At 40.7% G+C, this 20,869-nt stretch overlaps 1 long non-coding RNA gene across 1 annotated transcript in view; it reads left to right on the top strand.

Moving 5' to 3' along the window:
- Positions 1–11,470: 11,470 nt before the first annotated feature.
- LOC102040733 overlaps positions 11,471–20,869 on the top strand; it is a 9,877-nt gene continuing 478 nt past the window's right edge. Inside the window, exons 1-2 of the long non-coding RNA XR_265442.1 lie at positions 11,471–11,581; positions 14,227–14,358. This is a non-coding gene — a long non-coding RNA (uncharacterized LOC102040733). The remainder of the gene's footprint in view (positions 11,582–14,226; positions 14,359–20,869) is intronic.

Below are 20,869 nucleotides of genomic sequence, written 5' to 3'. Positions count from 1 at the left end.
GGGCCCATTAGCCTCTGGCCAGCCTGGCTTGCCACCGGAGCTGGGCTGGGTGGAGGAAAGTGAACCCAAGATCCTCCCCAAGTTCATGATTTTGGTGCTGTTCAGGGGGAATGGAAGGATGGAAGCAAGCAGGGTGGGATGAGATGGCTGCCAGCACAAGCCTCTGTGTCCTGGGAGAAGAGTGGTTTCTGCGTCTTGTGGAGATAAGATGAGAAGAGGAAGAGGGGCTAAAGGGATTTGTGCCTTTCTTGAGGAGGGAAGAGGGTGGAAGTGTGGAGGGATTGAATGAGGGTCAGGCAGGAGGAGCAGGCATCTCTCTGGGCGCTGGTGGTGTAAGAGAAAAAGGAAACTCCTGAAGGGGTTGGGGATCATATCCTCACATCCGAGGCACAGAGCAGCGTGGTCCCTGCCTGGACACCTTTAAACTTTCATCCCTGGGCTTTGAATCTCTCAGGATTGGTGTCCTTAGCAGCAGGAGGGAAGCAGCTTGGAGCTGTGAGAGAGCTGACAACTCCCCCTGGAGCTTTGCTGCTGCATGACCTCCCAGGCTCCTACACACTTGCGTGGAGTTTTACTGCTGCAGTGGTAAATATAAAATATATTATTTTGTTCCTCATCTTTTAGGAGGGGAAATTAACTTCTGTCTGTGGTGCTGGAAAGCTCTGAGCAGCACATGACATACAACTTTCTCAGTTAATAAAAGTGTTTTTAGTCCCCAAAATGCTGCACCCAGAGATCTGTGAGCCTCTAACAATGTAGTTAAAGCTCAATGGCCACCAGCAAAAAATGACTTTCAGGAACTGTAAATAATATGATGGTTGGAACTAATCTTTAGTCTTGCAACAATTCTTATTTGGGACTTCAGCCATTTGAACAGCTACAAGACCATGTCCAGTTTAGGGTATCAATATCTGACCTACTCCCCCACCTCTGTCCCTCAACCTTGTCCCCCACTTTTTCTTAGAAGAAGAAATAGGAGCAGCTGAAATATTGCTTCTGTAGTTAATGTACTTGGCTACAAAAATGGCACTAGCCTATTATTTCATTTAGGAAAATTAGAAGGCTATTTCTGACCCAGCAACATAAGAAATTGAAGTCTATTTGTCACACCTGCAAACACAGAGCTCAGACAGCAACAGTGCAAACTTCTTCATATTGGTCCCTAGTGTGATGATAATGTTATCTGGGAGGAAGAGAATTCATTTTGTGAACCCTGCTTTAGAGCAAAGATTACCTATCGTGCTTAATTGTGTGCCTGTTTAGGAGGATGTGGTATGGCTGGGAACAGTGCTACACCTGTGATCCCAGGGTAGAGATTCAGATTGCTTTCAGGATGAAGAAATAGCACTCATAGTTCTTGCAGAAAATGAGAATAAATACAACAGCCCCTCTCCCAGGACGCACTTGCTTGCAATCAAAGATTTAGAGTTGTGCAGTCTTCAAGTGTGATGTTAATGTGTATGACCAAACCAGTATGGACACGTCACATGCTACATTGCAACTGATTTATAATAAAGTACCAAGATGTTATTTGCTCATTAAGAATGTGTTGAGAAGATAATTCTTTTATCAATATACTTTTCCATGTACTGAAATTATGTTTATTTACTAGAATTTGGTGTACATTATTATTTGCACTTTCCAAATTCGGGTTCAGAGAGACACTGTTTCTCTAGGTATTCAATACAGCCATTGAAGTTTGTACTTGTGGTTAAGAGCATGTTAAATTGTCGAGTATTACATTGTTGTGCAGCATATTTTGTTGGTAAAATTGTGGATACATTTTTCTGATTTGCAGATGTAATTCATTTATCTTTCAAAAAAATCTGCAATAGAATTATTTGAAACTCTGTCCTTCTCCACATACTGGCACTGTGCTCTGGGGCTGTCCCATTCCTGGGAGTGTTCAAGGCTCTGTTGGACAGGGCTTTAAGCAATCTGGTCTAGCAGAAAGTACACACGGCAGGGGGCTGGAATGAGATGATACTGAAGGTCCCTTCCAGCCCAAGCCATTCTGTGAGCTATGACTCCAGCTGCTGGCCCTGTAACAAACTGTTTTGCTTTACAGTTTTTAGGCCTGTAGGCTGCTGTCATTCAGGAATACCAGCATCTGTGGAATCTCTTGGAATCTGTCAGCTCAGGCTTTGGTATTTTTAAGAATTTGTACTCGCTCAAGCTTCGACTCAGCTTTGAGTGTTTCAAATTGTTTTAAGCACAGACTGATTAAAATAATTTCAAACTAGGACTGTATTGATTCCATAGGAGTTTTGTGGTGACATAAACAAAGAAAAGGATTGCAGCTCTCATTAGCATGGTGGGAAACACGGCCTGCATGTTGTGACAATGATTCGGCTTTCTTGGAACAAAGATCTTCTGAATTTCTCGTGTTTGGGTGATACAGACAAAGTTGGAACTTAGTTGTTGTAAGCCAGAGTGTTGTCCAGTTTGGAATGAGCTGTAACTGGCCTTGTGTTTCTGTTTGGATACATGCAAAAGCGTTCACCAACTTTTTCATTGCAACTGCGTGAATTGCCGAAGTAGTAATTAGGCTGAGGTTGGATCCCGTTCTCTGACTTATAGCATTGCCTCACAGAGAAGGCAGCAAGGGAATTATTTACCTTTTAATTGTAGTTCTCTGAAGGTGGGAGTCTCTATGGATTGATGCTCAGGGGGTCTCAGCTGTTGTGACCTTGGGTACTGAATGACTAGATTAAATGGTAAAGTTTAGAACTGGTCATAATGAGTTAGTACAAAAAGATGCCTTGAGGGGTCTATATGGCATATCATAGCCCCTAACTCCCAAATCCTTTTCAGACTAATTATAATAATTAGAACTTAAATAGGAATAAAACCCCATCTCTCAGGGGGAAGTGGGAGGATGAGTGTGGCTCTAATAGCGGACACCATGCTCAGAGAACTCAATTATAAGCAAGTAATTTTCTTCTCTCCAAAAGGTAATTGGCCTCTTCCACATCTCTTTTCTCACAGATGATGGGGGAGAATTGTGTGGAGAGGGTGCTTGCTGCCGATAGGAGCCAGGATTGTTGGTTAATGTGTGGAAATGAAACCCAGCAATGGCCTTAATATTCTGCAATAAAAAGGAAATGTCCTGGACACTAAAAATGCCCAATAGGAAAAATACAGGAAAAATGCAGGAGTTCAGTAGGTGGGTGTATTGAAAGTTGTCTTCATGACCCTGGAGTTAAATGACTTTCATACAGACCCAGAACAGGAGCAACTCTCAAAGCTTGCAGTTGCATGTCAATATCCCATTGTTGAGATCACCCCACAAAGTGTTATAACTTGGCTTTAAGTATTCCTCTGAGACTGCCAGTAGTGGCCAGTTAGTTCAAGGGTGGCAACAAACTTCTGACAAGCAGTATACCTTAGGTTTTGCATTTTTAACATGCATGTTTAAATTTCCCTTTTTAATAGCTTTTGTTAGGGAGTTTCACTGTGAGGTATTGCCAAGCTTCAAGGGAAAGTCTGTATACCCCTCTCTTGCTCCTGTTCTTCATTTTCATACCAGGCCACCCCAAGCAGCTCTCCAGCCTGGCAGAGAGTACAACTAAAGGATCTAAGTGAGATGAGGTTTGCTACTGCAAAATTAAAAATACTCTGCTGGTATTCAGTCAAGCTTAAGAGGGGTTTCTGGCCCTTAAGAATGCTTATGACCCCTTATAATTCAGGAAATCTGATTTACTGGGAATGTTGGTTACAAGCCTCTGCTGTACTGGTTGTGGACAAAGCCAGCTGAACAAACCTGTGGTTAAAGTTAGGAAATTGTACAATGTCCTGCAGAGGGCAGGTTACTGGCCGGGTTGATGTCTTTAATTTGACATCCTTCTAGTACCTCTGAGATTTGCTTGCAGTTAGTAAAATGCATAAAATTCCAGAAGAGTAACATGTGGCTTTTAGTTTTAAAACATTTTGTAACTGACTGATTTCATCTGACAGTAGTTTCGGAACAGATAGCAATTGTTTACAAAACCAGATGTTTTTATCGCATATTCTATAATTCTTTGCAGTCAGGAGGGAAAATAAATAATCCACTTTCCCAGAGATATGTCTTCATATAATAACAGGCTGTCTTCACAGTCTGTGTGGTCTCTGGTCTGAGAGCATTAAAACTCCAGACGTTCAAACCTCTACATTCTTAGGCATGAAGTAGCAGTCCTTATCTTCCAGCTGCCCCCAAATCACAAAGTTAGTGTTCAGGTGTCTTTCTATTTGCTGTGGCATATAAGGATACATCTAAAAGTGCAATTGCCCCAGGAGCTCCTTGGTTGGAAGGTATAACTGAATGTTCTCAGATTTCCAGTTATGGGTAGAGAACGGCACAATGCTGTGCGTCTGCAGGGGACTCTCTGTTGCTGCTCGCATCAAATATTGGCAAACTTTTAACTAAAAAACCTCTAAATGGTGTTTTTAACCTCTCTGGCATTCAGCATCTGTAAAAGCTGTGGTTGCCATAGTAGCAAGTTGTTGCCTGAGCAATAGTGTTCTTATGATGTCATCAGAAAATAGCCTGTTCCCGGGAATACCTTGAACTCCATATAGAAGAGTGCTGCCCTCAGTGTAGTTCAGTATGGAAACAATTAGAAATGCATGTTTTTATATTGTTATGAAATACTTCTTTTCAATGTGCTGGCACATCTTGACATCTGTGGTGGAATTTTTGAAGAAAACAGGAGAATTGCTTTGAACTTGTTGAAGAAGGGTTATTATGTAAAACGTGTATCTGATGGTGAGTGGTTTTTACATTAACCATAGTGGCTACGTGCCTGTCTGTTATAGACTGGCTATTGTTTAACTGGAGTGTTTTATTCTGTGTCACAAAGTTCATTCCAGTTTCTTAGCTCTGTTCCTGAAAGAACTACAAGTTTAAAGCTTAGTGATGGTATTCTTCTCTGTTCTCAGTACTTGACAAAGAGTGGCCTTTTCCTTGACATATATTTCTGTATAGAAATAATTGGCACTCTGTGAATTCTACCTTTTTTCTTGCTTGGATTAATACGTGATAAGTAACAGCTCTGAGATGGTGCACACTGGTGTGGGAGTGGCAGCAAGGAAAGTTGGTTTTTTTGGTGCTCTATCCTGCACACTGAGTTTCTGCATGTCTCATCCTAAGAAGTTTTCAGTAGAGCCACATAACCACTCTTACAGCTTATCCCAGTGCATTGCCACGAATCCAGGAGCCTCTGCATTGCCCATGCACATGCAGAGTGACCAAGCATCTCACCTGGAGCAGAGTGTTTGCTGAGACTGTTGCTTTCTGGCAGGCTGTACCAGCTCCAGCAGGGATAATGGAGCTGGCACAGCTATTTCTCATGCCATAAAACACCTGCTCTGTTGTTAGCCTGGTGGGTCAGTCTGTTCTTCTGTGGGCCACAGCTCTTGAGGGGTCCAGCCCTCTGTGTCTACCTAGGATGGGGAACCCAGCAAATTCTTAGTCTGAAACTGCTAATCCTGTGTCACACAACCAGGGCCCCACCTGATTCAAGTGTCTACCCTTATTTCATTTTGTGCCATCAAATGGCCCCAATCATCCTCTGATCTTGTTTGACCTGGTTTTCAATAAGATTTGCAGCACCAGCAGAAGCTGCCCTGCCTACTACCATGCTCACTGTGTGGTCTTGCTCAAATGTTGTTGGTTTTTTTTTTTTATCTCCTTTAAAACAGAATCTACTACCAAAGATATTTTGCAATCTAATTTTTATCCCCAGCACATGCTGCAAAGGTGTTGATTTCATCTTAGGAAGAAATTATTTGCTTAACTGTGAGGGTGATGGGGCCCTGGCACAGGATGCCCAGAGAAGCTGTGGCTTCACCATCCCTGGAAATGTTCAAGGCCAGGTTGGATGGGGCCTGGAGAAACCTGAGATATGGAAAGGTGTCCCTGCCCATGGCAGGGATGTTGGAACAAGAGGGTCTTTTAGATCCCTTTCAACCCAAGCCATTCTAGGATTCACTTTAAAATACTCTTAAAATTAAGCTTTTTGAAGCCAACAGAAATTGAGCTACATAGATGGAGAAAAGTGTTTTTAAGGGAATGTTTACACACTGTGCATCTTTTGTGCACTTGAAGTCACATGCAATATTTTCCAGAATCTGTTGTATTTATTCTCAGTCTCACTGCCCCTTATAAAATAGAAAGAATTCTATTCTGCAGTTAAAGATTAGTGGTTAGGGTTTTTTTTAAATGGATATTTGTTAAAACTATGTGATGACACTGAAGAGGAAAAATGCTGTTCCAGTCTCTTCTTTCTTCCAGAAAAAATGCTAATTGGCCTGTTCTGCTTTTTAATAGTGGCGTTTATTACCTATTGAGGCAAATAAATTTGTTTAATTCCCATTTACTTTTATTCCCTTGGAAGGATAGTTAATTTATATTTCATTTCATGTAGGACACTCTGGACTTGAGCTGTCTTGTAGCAAAGAGAGCTGGAGAATGGAGCAACAACCGCATTATTGAAGAGCTCCATAGCCACAGACTGGGAAAAGCATGATCGGATGTGATTTTCAGAACAGATGCCCAAGCAGAGTTGGCAGTTAATTAAAAGCACTATGTACTTAATGATTAACTAATCACAGCGTGATGGCATTCAACGGAGATGCAAGAAACTTCTCTGCTGGATTCAACAGAGAAACTCCTAATGTCTGCCTTCAGGGTACCGTACTTACAGCCGTTTGCTTTTGCATTACCAGCAGAGACAACAGGAGCAGTTAGGCTGGCAAATTTCATTAAGCATTGCTTAGTTAAAACTTTAAAAACAGAAAAGATGAGCTTAGTCAACTCTGTATCTGCTGTACATATAACACAGTGTGTCTTTAGCAATGGTATTTCACAGCCATGTTGTCAAGCAAGTGATGGCAAAGCACTGTGAACATTTAATCAAACTTCATGAAGAAGGTGCAGTAAGTATTATTTCCATTCTACCATGAGTAAATAAGGGAGAGAGAGATTACACAACATAAGTAACATATCTGTAAATAACAGTCTGGAATGTTCTAGATATTCACCAACTGATGATGTTTCTTTTTGGTTTTTTTTGCAATAGAATTACGGAGTCATGCTTACAGTGTAACATTTATTCATTTCAAGTTTTTTTTTTTTCTTTACCTCTTTTTTCAATATTTCATTCTTTTTAATTTTACCCTCAGGTACTCAATTCTTTTGCACGGGAGCTGTCTTTTTGCCTGGATTCAGGTACAACACCTAGTACTATAACGTCCAGTGGTGTTACAACACAAATAATCATGATATTGCTTTTCTGCATTTCATAGACTGTGATCACAGAAAATCTAGTTATGTGCAAAATTCAATGCAGGAAGCTGAGGCATTTTCAACCCAATTAGAAAGCAAATTTCTGAGAAATCTCTGGGGTGATTGCTTTCTTGTCACAATTCTGCTTCATGGTGTGGATGCAGTCCAGATAATTAGAGCTAGAAAGGAGAATGACAGTGGATTAAAAAAAAATAAATTACCATTTCAATTCAGTGATGATACTGAAGAGAACATTTTAAAATTATTGTTAGAGATTGCCAAAGATAATTGTTCCTGTGTGATCATGTTTGGCAATATAAACCTGCTACTTTCGCCAGTAGTGAAGTGCTGGCTGTGAGGATGCCTGGGTCCTGCTCCTGACTCACACAGGCTGCAAGTGCAGGATACTCAGCCTCTATCTCCTTGCTCCTCAGATTTGTGGGTAGCAGAATCCAACATGGGAAGAGATGCTTGGGTTAATTTTGCACATACACTATGCACAAGAGATCCTTGGCTGGAGCAGGGTATCTCACCCAACACCAAGGCAAACTGGGGCTTATTCTCTTGGTACAGCTTGAATGTGGTTTTCTTCCTTGCAGTTAGGTCTAATTCAGGAAAAAACCAGTGTTTATTACCTCCAATGTGCCTTTTGCCACGGCCAGCTGGTGTGCATGTTCTGTGTTTCAGTGCAATATTAACTTTTCCCGAAGTGAAGCCTTTGGAAACGTAAGCAATCAGCTTCTCTTTTTCAGGCAGTAGGTGGAACAATAAGACTGGCTGGTACCTCTGTGGTGGCAGCAGCCATTCAGCCCACATTCCCATCAGATGGGGTCTGGGTCCCTCCATCACCCTGATAACCCTTTCTGCTGTCTTTTCCCAGTCCTGCAGCTCTGACTGCTCCAGCAGTCAGATGAGATGTGAACTGCAGACCAGGCCCAGAAGGTAAAGGTGTCAAGTAGAGGTCCAGTCCCTTGGTGTCTGGATAAAGCCCAGATATCCTTCTGTGTCCTCATGGCACTGCTGCAGTTTTCTGGTGCTACCACAGACAGGACAAATTTGTTTTGTTCTGCATGTCACCTTGTGGCTGCTGGCATGTAACTGTGCAGAGCTGAGACCTTGTCCCAGGGATTTGCATCTGCTGACTGGAACACATGGACAGGGCACCCAGGGGTTGTTGGTCACTATCCAGAAGCCCAAAAAGATAAAGAACCTGTCAAAATCCCTGATTTTTCAGTTTCAGGTTCCTGGCTGCACTATAGAGGAGCCAATACGAAGTACCTAAGCTAATGATGATTCCAGGACAGTCATTGCCAAAGTAAAGCTGCTACCAGACCCTGTCAGAAAAGGGAAGTCCCCATGGCTGCAAGGCTATAGGTTGGCTATGTGCCTTTGGAGTGGGAATGCTGCTGGACTTCTGTTGAAGTGTATGGTTGGTGCATGTATCTCCAGATTTGGGCACCCCTTTTTTGAAAGGAATAGTACCTGTTTTTCTCCATTCAAGTAATAGTGAAGAAAGACATCAGAGGAGATGGACCTGTCAACAAGCTTGCCAAGAGAAGTTGTCTATCTGTTAAATAAGCAAAGTAATAGTGACTGACCAAGTTAGAGAAAAGAAAGAAATCAAATAATAGCACAAACTGATCTGACAGTACATCTCCTTTGCTGCTCTGAACAGAAAAAAACCAATAAACAGAAGTGTTGCTAAAATGAATGTGCTCAGTGCTTTCCACGTATAGAAGAATGTAGTGTCCTTGTTTTCAAGGCAGAAAAACAAAGGGAGGAAGTACAACATGAGCAAAGCCTGAAGTGGCTCCTCTCCATGGTAACGTGTTGCATGAATAATATCTTTTTGGTGATAAGGCAAGTAGGAAGCTCTTGAGCCCCAGAGGAAAAAAACGTCTTGATCGTCTCTGTGTGCCTTCTCTGGGATAAATAAACACACCATGGATGAGAGATACTTAAAATTGTATTTGGGTTCTGTGGTGTTACTTTGGCATCTTAATGGACTGGTGCCAACATATCAGAATGGTATCCATGGTCTTCCTACTTTTAAAAAAAGTTGGCTCATAAAAACTTATGCTACTTTTAAAAAGGCAGCTTATTGAAAAGACCACTGTTTTAATGGGAAGTTACAGTATTGAAGTGCCTATTACAGTATCCTGGGTGTAAGGGAGGCTGACCTTTCTCACAGGATGGCAATATAAAACTGAGACCAGTGGGAAAAGCCATGAAAGGAATATATTTATCTTTTTTTCAGATTTCTCTGTTAAGATTCTCTAGGTTTTCAGTCACTTCAGGACAAAAGCCCAGGAAAGAGATGCCAAGAAACAACAAGAGCAGAAAGCATCACTAATGGTGGCTAAAGCACCGAGTTGCTCTGTGGAAGGAGCCAGCCCCAGTCACACTGATGCCAGGATGAGTTTTTGCCTTTTCTTTGATATACCTTTTACACAACTTTTATGTATCCTCAGTACTCTTAGCGTGCATACTTGTAATTCCTTAAGTCTGATAATTTAGGATAGTCCCAGTTCTCTGTTGGGCCAGGAGACCAACATCCTAAAGGCCATAGTAGGAGGCCAGAAAGCCCTAAGCTATCTTGGGAAAGCAAGGTGCCCTCTAGAACATATCCTGTAAACTGGAGATTTGGCCCATCCAGGGGGAATTCCTCAGATGGGGGAATATCACACCATCCATCCAGGCCTGCCAGTGGGGCACCTTTGTTAGTTCTGCTAGTTTGTAAGGTCTATAAATTGTGCACACAATCTATCAGTGGTGTGCATTGTTGCACATTCCACCTTGGCCAAACAGTGCACCACAAGGATCCTTATTAAAACACCAAGGTAAAAATCTCTTATCCCTTGACTGTGCCTGGCTCTCAAGTTTTGAAAGCCAGGGAGAGGCATCAACATGAGCTCAGCTATGGAGCCCTGATGTTTGCTGGCACAGCAGTGGTGGGCCATCAGAAGGAGACTTCTGATGGTGTTTTCTGCCCCTTCCCTTGGTATTTCCTTGACATTGTCCCTTCCAAGACAAACAAGCTGTCAGGAGGAGAGGTCAGAGACAGAGGGAGTGGTGATCTTGCTGATCAGTGTCTGTAGGTGCCCCCATGTGAGGGTGAGCTCTTCTCTCTGTCACTTCCACAGCAGCTGGCCCATGCTCTGATTTGCAGCATTGATGAAAAATCAATGCTTGCCAAATGGAGACATTAAAAAAGTCACAGCAACAACATTAAATCAGCAACAATAAATTAAAAATCAACAGCAACAACAAAAATGTTGAAGTCAGTATTTTGAGGTCATGAAAAATAAGCAAACTTGCAAAAATATTTGTTTTTTTTTTTTAATGCCAGAGAATGGTATGAAAAGATTGCTTGCAGTGAGAGCACTGAGCTGGGGTGCAGGGAGCTGATTTCCATGACCTCTGGAAAAAGGCTTCTTTGTATAGTTGTTAAAATGAGAAAAATCATGGAGATCTGAGATTTAACCTACAACCCTTACTCACTAAGTTGTTTTTTTAACGTTGTGGACTATAGAATGATAAAAGTAATTTTTCATTATGTTTGTCTCATTTCTATGTTACACTGACTTTATAAAAATGTCAGCTCTTTCCTTTAACGTAGGAAGGATTTAAAAATGAAACTTTTTATCAGTACTAATGCCTGTTCTGTAAAGCAAGTGGATAACAGTATGTTAGGGTACTGGATTTCACATTTCATATTAAGCAGGTATTGTTCTTCTGAGAAAATTAGTGGAAATACTAAAAAAATACATTTTTTAAATCCTGATCCTGTATTATTTTTACTTTAAGGATTTTCCACTTTTGGTAAAAATAGCTTAGAACTTGCAAAGCAGGATAGTGGGGCAGGATATCTGTGAGAGATAAATATGCTTTTCCATTTGTCATGTCTGGTGCATTATAGTTTTTCTACTTCCTTACAAAAGAAAAAGCATCATATTTTCGAATAGGTATGCATTAGTTACTGAAACATTTCAGAAAGACTGTCTCAGAGCAATACAATACCACTCCCTTCTATTTTTATACAATCAAAACTGATTTACCAAGAAAGACATGCTACCTGGAAAACAAACCCTGAAATCAGTTGGTGGATTCTGCTGATTGCCATGTAAACTTTTTGCTTCATTTTCAGCATACAGAAGCTTAGAGGATGAATTGACCTTGTACAAACTTAGCCAACCTCAGCAATCTCCTGCCAGATGTGTGCTTCATTATTTAAGTGATACCACACTGTCAGACTCCTCCTGAAATGAAGTGGACATGCCAATGCAGCGTCTGGCCCTCAGATCCTCAGTTCCTGTAAGTAGAAAACCCTGTACAGACGGAGAGCTGATTCCATGGGCCCCAGGGAGGCTCACGTGGGTTTGAAATGTTAATCAATGCAGTTCAGACTGCTCTGAAAGTGCTGTCCTGAAAGTGGTAGAACTTTAAAACTTCTGTGCTACTTCATGTCTCCATTATAATATGTGTTTATAATGTTTCAAAATTCATTATTTCTGGTGTTTAGATAGATTTGATTACTGACACTTGCTAATGATTTCCTTTTTAAGAATACATTTGAAAAATACTTGATTTCAGGTAAAATCAGGCTCTGTGCATTTCTATTTGCAAGAAATTGTGTGCTGTTATATAAATAAGACTACTTTCCCTTTCCTTCTGTGGGTATATTTGGGAGGTTGTTTTGGGGTTTGATTTGGCTCCTTTGTGTTTGGTTATTGTTCCAAAGATTTGGCATCACTGTCATAGTGGACACCTGTGAGACAGCCTCCCAAGGGGGGCAAACTGAGCAAGTCCCAGGACTCAGCACTTGTTCCCTTGATTACAGGCTCAGGCTGTAGGAAGGAAAGGCTTTGAAGAGCTGAGGCTCCCTCTGTAAATTGTCCTGGTTAGGGCACAGGTACTGCCCTGTTGCTAAAAGTCTGGTGGCAGCTGCTAAAAGGAACTGGGTGGAGTGATCAGTAAAATGTGACACTTTCTATTTCCAGAGTGGGCAATACAAAAGGCACAGCAGGGTCTGGGAGATGCACAAAGCAGCAGAAGTCAGCACAGGCACTGTGGAGAGCAGCCTGCTCCAGGAAGGGGATGAGCAGGAATAGCTCAGCTGAATCAGTGCAAGCCATGCCATGAGTGCATTTCATAAGCACAGTGTACAAAGTATCCTGGGACTCTTGCAGGGAGCAAAGGGGACTTGTGGCAACATTTATTTTTCACCTAACTTGATGTTTTTTGGGGACTTTTATTTTCTAAATAAATGTATGCTTGGAGGCAACAAGGATGGCCCTCCCTATCTGAACCTGATGACTTCTTTTTCAGGAGACAATTTAAGAATTTCACACCTCACTTAGTGCCAAATTTAATTTAATACTTTTTTATCAAGATTACTTGCACAGTGTGGAGGCATTTGGTTTAAGCAAGGACTGAAAGATTCTGAGCATTTAGAAGTGTACAGCAGAGCATGCCAAATTAAGCTGATTTTCTAAGCAGAGACAGTTTCTTTGATTTTCATTTGTTTATTCATGTGTAATTATTTAAAATTACACATGGAGCTAAAAGAAAATTCTCTCAATTCATGGGGAAAAATCCATTTAAGGATGCACAATACTGTGACAGCTGAATGAGAGTTCTAATGATGTGAGGGCTATTTTATGCATTCCTTTATGCATTACTTTTGGAGGGGAGGAGTTTCCTTCATTAATTGATGATATTTAAAGCCTTTGGCATTTCTTTCTTTGAACATTCTGTAATCCATTCAGCTATCATGTCAAGCAGCTTCACTCCTGTACATTTTTGTATATCTGAGCTGGGTCTTCACGTTTCAGGTAAATGGTTTGTGTTGTGCTAGGTGTTTTACTGCCATTGGATAAAAGATTTTGCTTCGTGGGTCTGCAATCCAAATAGATGAACAAGAAAGAGGAAGTGGAGGGGTCTGAGGCATCTGTTCAACAGGTGAGAGCAGGGAAATAAATCAAAATTCATGACTGCATACAGCCTTCCACACAGGACCAGTAGTGCCTGTACCCTTGGCGCAAGCCCCTCTTGGTTTTGCAGGAATATTTCCAAACTTTCGTGAAATCTACCACTCTTTTTTCTTTAAGCAAGTAGTGTTATAATGTAAATACAAATTGCCTGTACTAAGGTGTGTTCATGCCCATTCGCAAATCAGGTTTATTGTCAAAGTTATGGACAAATTAAACATTAGCTACAAAATGGAGCTGGTGCAGCATGTTACTGCAGTGGAGATCCTCCAGAGAGAGAGGTTTCTGCAGTTAACTTTCACCATGCATCCATGCCACAGCTGGTCTCAGAATTAGTGACTGAACAGTGTGTTCACACTGAGAGATGCAAACATTTGGGTTTCCCTTGGGCCTGGACACACCAGTCAGGAGCTGTCCTCAGAGGAGAAAGGAGGCAGGGGAAGAGTGCTGCCATCAGTCTTCAGGTTTCTTTTTCCAGGCAAGAAAAAGTACAAAGGAAAATTATCAACAGCTCTCAGCTTAATCTCCACTGCTGTTTTTGAAGAAATACATGGTATTGCTTGTAATACTACAGAGCAGTCTGAAAATGCTTGAAGAACAAGGAGGCACTGCAGTCAACTGAAGTGACTGCTAGAAGGCTGAGTGAGAGCTTTCCCAGAGGTTTCCCATGGCACCTGGATCCTTGAATTTGGCTGTACTTTCCTTCTCCTGTGTCAAATGGGGAATCCTTCTTTACCATGCTGCAAAGACAAGGTATATCACTTGTGTTCAGGTAAGTCCAAAAGGTCTCTTGAATCCTGTCCTGCTTGAGTAAAATCTGCCTATGATTTGTCCAGGGTTGCAGAAACTGCAAGTCATGGTCAGCTTGCCCACCTTAACACTCTGCTCTCTCAACTATTTATGTTGGGACTGGTTTAGGACTGCAGTAACACAGCTTTGTTGCTTCGTTTTACATCAGAGCATGGACAGATCATGGACAGACCTGGAAGTTGTGTCAGCCATGAAGGTCAATGGACATATCTGTGAGGATGTGGATGGAGGTACTTGAGAAGGAGAAAGCACCAAAACCACTTCTCCCTGTGTGTACATCTATATCCAGAGGTGAGTCAGGCTACTGGCATGAGGAGAAGGGAGTGGGAAGCACAAGTTTCTTGCCTTAATAGCACTGTCAAGAACTTTCAGTCTTCTTTCTTCAAAAGCGTTTGAAAACCAGAGGGGACAGCTTAAGAGAAAAGTTGCTCTAGTGGAGAGAGATATGGAGGCAGGTCAGCCTGAAACTGCACTTTAACTGTATCACTATGGATCATCCCCCATCTGACACACACTCTGAGCTCTTTAAAAATCCAAGCACAAGATGTTTAGCTTAAAATTATTTAACAATATTTTTATTGTGTTAAGATCCACTTTTTTTCCCCAGTGTTGGTAAATCTGGCCTCAAGCCAGTGCTGCTGGTGCTGTGGTGCTGGAATACACAGATTGTTTTAGGGAAACCTGTTTGATGCATGTGTCAAATATTGGTAATTTTGAATTTCCCCAGTGTTGGTAAATCTGGCCTCAAGCCAGTGCTGCTGGTGCTGTGGTGCTGGAATACACAGATTGTTTTAGGGAAACCTGTTTGATGCATGTGTCAAATATTGGTAATTTTGAATATATTTTGCCCTAAAGGATTTTTTTTTCCTTTGGCAGTCAATTCTGTTGTACACCTGTTAAAAACTAGTTCTTTATTACTTATGAAAGCAAAATCCACGTTTTGAACAGGACAGTGAAATTATTCAGCCATACGTTTACTGTAGCAAGAGAGACCAAAAGCATCGTTATGCTTATTTAATATTTTGAGGGAAAACATGCTCACACAAAAGGAATTAAAAATGTAGGTTAAAAAAAAAAAACCCAAACATTTGAGACAGTGACTAGGATTCATCTCTAGAAATATCATTTATTCTGTATTACAAGTAGCCCTTTTCCAGGGCTGATCAACCTGAAACTGCATCAAGGGTAATACTTGACTCTAGTAAAATTCATCCATTAAGAAATGTATCACTGAACACCTCAGCAAACTAATGTTTAATAGCTCTAGACCATGCAAAGGCTGAGCATTCAATTTCACCTTAAATGCATTGCAATCATAAATATATTTTGAATAATAAGGTAATTGAGCATGAAAATTGTTAGTTACGTATGCAAATGGATTGCTACACCCTGGATTAAGAATTGTCTGGGCTACTTCTGTATCCTCATGGTTAATTGTCCTTATTCAAAATTCTATTAACAAAACATCCCCAAATTCAAGTCGTTTTTCTTTGTGAGTAATGGCCATTTATCAGCCCTTTCTAAAGCTTAGTTTGCCATGGAGGCAGTTTTAGAGCAGCTTATTATTTGCCTGACTTGAGTTGCACACAGTTCTTAATCGTCTTTGACAACCAATACTCAACTCCCTCTGCATTCAGTGCTGTCAGCATTTGTGTGTAGTGCACCTATGCAGCAGCTCTGCAGTTCTCATCAGCAGGGTTAGAAACAGGTGTTACCTGTGCAAACACACAGCACTGCTGGGGAAAAGATACCAGTGAAAAGCAGAAAGGGGATTGAGGATGTGTGGGTACAAGCAGCAGCACAGTAAATTTGTCTCATGTTGTAAATGCAAGATATTTATCAATGAAAGTTTTAGTTCTAATTAGAAGTGGCATTTTGCTGAACTGTCCAATTTGAAGATGAAAGAGAATTTATTCAGGTGTGTGCAGAAAGGGCTTTGCTCATTGCAGTAGGGCACAGTGAGTGAATTTAGTTCATGATGAAAACTTTGGGCCAGTGTTCAGAGCCCAGGCCTGATCTCAGAGTGCCTCCCCTGCAGTGCAGAGACAAACAGCACCACAGGCTTTGTGCAGAGAACACACTGGAAATGTTTTTTCCAGAGAAGTCAGCGGACTCCAGTTTCTCACCCCCAGGAGCCCCCTGGTGCTGAGAGGGATGAAGAGCCTGTCCCTAAGTCACAACAGGACTTTTGCAAGTTAAAACTGCTTTTCTTACACAAGTCCCAGCAATGTTGCTCTGTGCAGGCCAACTCTAAGGCCAAAATGCTATTAGGAGATTTAACAGTAGATGCTGATGGGTGTTGTTTTGTATGTCTTCTCAAGTACTTTGCCTTTGCTGCTGCACTTGGCTGCCTGTGGTAACAGTCATTGTTGCTGCAACTGAACCCTCAAAGCTGCAAACCTAAAATCAGAGCTTCAAAAATTTGCTTTCCATCAAATGCATTAAGGAAATTAATTTAGCAGTCTTCAGTGATCATTGAAAGACAGGTGACAACCCATCTTTTCTTCTAAGATTTTCTGCTGCTACAGTATTTGTCTGCTTTTTGAGGAGATGGGGTTGATTTTGGAGTTACTAAAATGTGGTCCCTCATCCTTCAGAAACCAGAGAGAAAGGATATTATTATGAATAAACACTACCTTTGGCTGCTATCAGGGAACTCCATAGGTATAATTATAGCATGGAAATAGATAGTACAAGAATTGAGAAGTCTGGAATAGAGCAAAACAAGGAGAATGACTGAAGTGCATTGTCCCCTGCAAAGAAGTTTCCAGGCTGTGTGACTTTATCTTGTGTGGCATTAGGTGGGATTGGTTGTTCAAGTAAACAAAATGTAAAAAGCCACTAAGAAAAACTTAGAAAATCATTGTATTTCCAGGACATTATCATATTATCATGTGTGAATGTGTGTATATGTAAAAAAGGTTCTTCTTCTATCAGTGTTTTAACAGTTCTCATTAAAAAAAAAATAAAAGAGAAAATTTGACATTAATATAGGAAGAAGGGAGAGAATAAAATTCAAGTAAATACATGCTTTTATGTTTATATTCATGCATTTCTTCAAATATTTCATCAGATGGTCTTTGGCCAGTTCCTGACCTAATGCATAAGGAATCTTTGAAACCATCAAGAGAAAAGAGAAGGTTGTGTCCTGCCCTGTTTGTTCCCCTTCCCTGCAGGCCTGGGGTGGTCCCTGCTGAGGTGTGACAAGGGGTACTGTGCTTTGTTCACCTGTGAGTGCAGGCTTCAATGTCATGAGAGCAGAGTTTAAATGTGAAAACCACAGGGAGCTGGATTAATATGTCCACATAATGATCTTTTAGGATCTATTCACAACACCACTTCTGTTGCATCTTTCGTAGTTTTGGGGGTTCATTTTTGTTTGTTTTCTTTTAATTTTTTGGTAGGTGTAGCAGTAAAAAATGGAATAAGAGCCTTACATAATTCCTAATGCTATTTTTCCCAGTCTTTTGAATGATTTCTGCTTCAATTCAGTGTATATATATTTATTATTTCTTCTCAAACCCTTGATCTGGAGGTTTTTAATCAACAAAAAGACTTTCCTGCTTATCATGTATTTGAAGTTGCAATGCACCACCCTGTGATTTTATTTATTTATTTATTTCCTGCCTGCCATGACTTCCCACTGCCCTGTGAAGATGCTAGAACCACGCATTTTTAGTGCCAATAGTTTGATCAAATGAGCAGCCATCAGAAATTATGGAATATTTTTGCTATTTTTTTGTTATAGTAGAGACCTAAAGCACAAAACCACTGCATCAAACACAAACCAGGATTATTTAGATATTTTGTTACTTAGGTCTTCAAAGTATTTAAGTGCATTTTTAAAACTATTAGTAAAATGTAATTTTTAGAAAATGTTCAGTGCCCAGAGTTTCACCCACCTGAGAAATCCCTGGAGTAGTTACTCTCTTCTTTTGAGTATTGACTCTGCTGGCCTCATTCTGCTGCACTGTCGATCACTGAGGCTGCTTTTGTTGGCCTGTCATTCTGTAGAGATCAAAAGCACTGAGAATCAAGGCTTTTGTTAGCACACGAAAGCTTTACCACCTGGAAAAGTGTGTCAGCTGTTTTGATTTATTTGTTCAGAATTTTTCACTTATTGCCTTCTGGGTCAAATGACAAGTATTTGGAGGCAGTGTAGCTTCAAAGTCCCCTTTTTTAAGGAACCAAAGTATGTAGCTCACCTTAGTAGAAAAAATATTTCTGATCAAGACAGTTTACTGCATCAGGTTTCTCAAAGGATGAACCTACTGCATCTCTAAGCTGTTTTTCTTCAGTTGCCCAATTCATCTAGTGAAAATGGGGGGAGGCAAGTACAGTTATCAGGGCCCAAAGGCAGAGGATGAAAGTAGAAAAACTGCCTTCTCTCTTCATGACCCTATCTTTGGGAAACAGCTTTTGCTTATCTGAAGGAAAAAAAAAGAAAGTTATTTTCTTTATTAACTTCTGAACAAGTATGTAACTCTACACTCAAATCTATGCTCAGTGACGTTTTCTTCCTAGCTTTGCTCTAATACTTTTGACACTCCCCATTAAGTCAAGTATATTATAACATTCTCTTCTAGAAATCAATCTGTAGCAGCAACTAGCCTGGGCTACTACTTAGGAAAACACAGATATTTAAAATTTCTTAATGTTTTGCTTTAGAAATATCATAATAGGGAAATAGGTGGAAGTTTTCCTTAGATGTGCACATGCCAGACCTGCTTGCTTTTGAAGAGCTGTGATTGTCAGAGGTCCAAAATGGGCCAAGTCAAATTAGCACTAATTAGCACTTCAGCAGCATCATTTGTGCTGTAGATGCTGAATTCACCACAACTTACTACTGCCTCATCGTGGCAGCCTGTGAATAAATCCTTAAGTACCTCACAGATGCTTCAATGTTTAGAGGGCATAAACCTTTCCACTGGCTAGGGAGTGAGGTAGTCCACATTTATGGCAATCTGGTACATTCAAAATGAAAAAAAAAAATGCTTCTTCCTGCTGCCAAGGAGAGAGTCACTCACTAATACTGAGATGGTGTTTTCATATGCTACAGGATTAATTACCTTAGTTTTGTAAAGCATTGTTCAAAATTTCCCTGAATTCTATGTGGTAGTTGCATTATTAATCTACTTTGTAAACTAAAATCTGGGAGATTTATTTATAAGAAAGGGCTTTTTACACAGGCATCTGCCTGCCTGCTTGCCTAATTCCCCTCTCCCATTTAGAAATCTGAGAGTGAAGGTGGCTGCCTCTGAAACAAATAATGCAGAGGGTCCCTTAACAAAGCGAGGGGCTGCACTTGCTCTTCTCCTGCAAAATTCAGTGGTGCTGCTCCCTGGCTGGATGAACAGCTGTGGCAGCAGCCCTGAGCAGGAGGAAAAAGAGTGGGGACAGTGGCAGATGAGATGGAGCAGGAGAGGAAGGCAGCATTTGGTTGAGCAGTTGGGTAGAGATGAATTTGAAGCAAGGGAGGGTTGGCAAGAGGTTTTTGCAAATGGTCAAAACATGGAACAGAGCTGATACTATGTCCCATGATGCCAAAGAGATCACTGAGAGATGGGTTGGAAAGAGTTGCATGAGGACACCTAAATACATTTGATTTGAGCAATGTTCCTAATGCTGATGAGACTGGACATGCTTTATGGGACTACTTGAAGCACTTTTACATTTTAATCATACTAAACTTTGTGACAGTAAGAAAACAAAGGAACTGTCTCTGCTTCTTCCCTGAAAATGTGACTCAGAAACAAACCTTTTCTATCTCTGCCTTAGAAACCTGGTAATGCTCAAATGTTTTAAAACACAAACACACAAAACTCCAAACCTTGTTTAATGCATCATCATGAAGAACTGACTGTATCTTTTTTTAACTGAGTGCCTCATCCAAGACAATGAAAGCTTTCAGTAGTAAAAGAAGAAACTGCCTTGAAATGGATGTTTTCATTGGTCATCCATCTACTGCACTGTAAAACAGTAAATAATCTTTTTGATGTCTCCTCCCAGCAAGCATCAGTTCTCATTTTCAGGGTTTCTCTCTGGCAATTGTGTACATTAGAGGATGCTGCTTAAAAGTGATAAAACATGCTATGGATGTGATAATATAAAATTAATCTATAATGCCACTGAAGAAGCATATGTTAAATGCTTCTCGCAGGGCTGACTAGGGTATTTAATCACCAGAGTTTTGGTCTTTGGCCTTTTAAAATGCTTGATTGCATACATTCAGGAGTCATGGCCCCCAGGGTGTTAGACAGAAGTTTGGAAAGGTTGAGGTTTGATAACAGAACATTGCTTGCATTGATTTCTTCTGGTATTCACCAAAACTTACAAAAAATTTAAACAGCACATTTATGTTTCTATAATCTCTGTAACAATAAGCACAGGGAAATGGCCTTTTTTAATCTCCAAACTGTAATTGTGAAAATGATGTTATGAGAGCTTATGATTCAATATTGTATTTTCACATCTTAACTGTTAAGAGTAGTGATGTTTGCCTTAGAGTTTGAATTTACAAATACATTGTGTCTGGTTTTTTATTATTATTATTATTATTATTGCTCCTGCATTCTCGTGCAAGCCATAAAACCGTTTTAGCATAAATTCCTTACTTAAATGCTATTATTAAGTGCTATCAGGGCTGAACACCAGTCATTAAATCCTTCTGAGCAGTAACAACTGGGAGAGTTTAATGGAGCCCTCATCAAAGATGAACATGGAAGAAGATGGAGAGAAGCTTCTGTGCATGCTGCCTGTAGCCTGGAGGGGAACAGAGCAAGGAGAACCTCTATAATTTACT

This window comes from Geospiza fortis, unplaced genomic scaffold, assembly GCF_000277835.1.
Source record: "Geospiza fortis unplaced genomic scaffold, GeoFor_1.0 scaffold405, whole genome shotgun sequence".
NCBI lineage: Eukaryota > Metazoa > Chordata > Aves > Passeriformes > Thraupidae > Geospiza > Geospiza fortis.
This window is presented reverse-complemented; position numbering and strand designations above follow the sequence as displayed.